Here is a 1,758-nt window from a genome sequence, read left to right as displayed (position 1 = left end):
GTATTGCAAGTACTTGGGCTGACTCGCTGTTAGATGGCCCAAGAACAACTGAGACAATAATTTCCCCCTTATCAATACAAAAAGGTTGCCTTCAACTAAAATACAATCTTCAGAGTGAAGACCTGCATTTCCCAAAACAGATTTGATGTTTTGTAAGAAAAACAAAACCCTCAAACTCACATCATTTCCAATTTTGAGCAAAAGCAATTTTAAATTCTGTTTTTAAAAATGGAGCAATTATTTTTTTTTTTTGCGGGGGGTTGTTTGTTTGTTGTTGTGGGGTTTTTTTGGGGGGGTGTTGTCTATTTCTTGCAGCAAGCCCAGAAAGTTTCCCACATCCCTTGGCACTGCTCTGCAGCCCAGCAGATCCCGCTGCCAGGGCACTGGGCTGAGTATTTGATTTCACCTATTACTGTACAAATCACCGAGCGCCTTGTTTCTGCCTTGCTTTGGCCTCCTGCAGAAGGAGTCACGCTGGAGCTTCTCTTTGCAAGGGCTCCCCAGGAAATGGGCTAAAGCAGAATTTGGCCCCGCATTGACTCTGTGGTGTCAAGTTCTCCCCTTCATTTGCTGGAGGAATTCAAGCATCACTCTACTGCTCTAATCTTTCTATCTACCACTGGCAAATAACACAGCCAAAAAGGTTATCTGCCTTCAAACAGAAATAGCTTATGTTTAGAAAAGAATTAAATTTTGTTCCCTTTAGATTTGCAACCACATCCTCAAAGCTGTTAACCTGAAAGTGAACTTCAGATAATAAAACTCTAACCTCACCCCTCCAGAAGGGCTAGCAGTCAGCTACCTTGTGTACTCTCCTGCTATCTGCCCCATCGATTGCTTGATAGCACAGCTTGTTTTCTTTTTCGGGGGAAGACAGCTACTAAATCCATGCTCCCCATCCCTCTCCTCAGCACTCTTGGGCTTCTCCACAGCTGCAATGCTTTTCCATCGTCCCTGCTCTCAGTTAAATAAACATTATGACACATACTGATTGCTTTAACAAACTTTACTGTTCCACGTCCTCGGCAAAGCACAGTTATCTTTTTACAGGGAACATTCCTTTCCTGTTGCTATGCCTACTTCAGCGCCATCCAGCACGATAGCCAAGACTGCTGAACTAACCCACAATTTCCAACGACTCCGTTTTGCTCATCTTGAAATAGCTCGGATGGGGTGTGGGGCCAGACCGCCAGCAGATGTGAGCTGTCAGAGCTCCTCCGCCTGCAGCCCGGCTCCCACAGCGTATCCCAGCCACCGCTGTCGGAGGGTGAATGTTGTCTTCTGAAAATGCCCCGGAGCTAAAAATGGCTGGGTGGAGTGAGATGGGTGAAGGAAAAGGGAAAAGAGGGGTATGACCGCCAGCATGGCCGGGGAAGGTTGGTTTTATCCTCCCCAGAAGGCTGCATTTGGAGTTCTGTAATTTGCAACTAAATTGCAGAATCCAGAAATATTTCTGGCAAATGGTATTTCACAACCATTCATCATCGTCAGGCACAATTTCCTTCACATGACAACCTATGTTTTAAAACTTGCAAAGAGAGGGGAAACTGCCATTTGTTTTGGCCAAGCCAAAATAGCACTTGGCGCAGGGACTCGGGGCGCCGGGGCTGCTCCCATCGATAAGCCCGGCAGGCCAGCCCTGGCCAGGCGGACACGGGCACCTCCTGTTTCACCCATGCCACATAAAGCTTTCAAGAAATGAGTGTGTTTCAATTTCCCCCAGCCGGCTTGTGTTTCACACCCAACACAGCAGCGCCT

The 1,758-nt window shown here is 47.0% G+C and overlaps 1 long non-coding RNA gene across 1 annotated transcript in view; it reads left to right on the top strand.

Moving 5' to 3' along the window:
• LOC308069448 overlaps nt 1-1,758 on the top strand; it is a 67,365-nt gene that overhangs the window by 39,396 nt on the left and 26,211 nt on the right. The gene's annotated exons all lie outside the window — the stretch shown is intronic.

Source organism: Falco punctatus, assembly GCF_963210335.1.
Source record: "Falco punctatus genome assembly, chromosome: 1".
NCBI classification, from domain to species: Eukaryota; Metazoa; Chordata; class Aves; order Falconiformes; family Falconidae; genus Falco; species Falco punctatus.
This window is presented reverse-complemented; position numbering and strand designations above follow the sequence as displayed.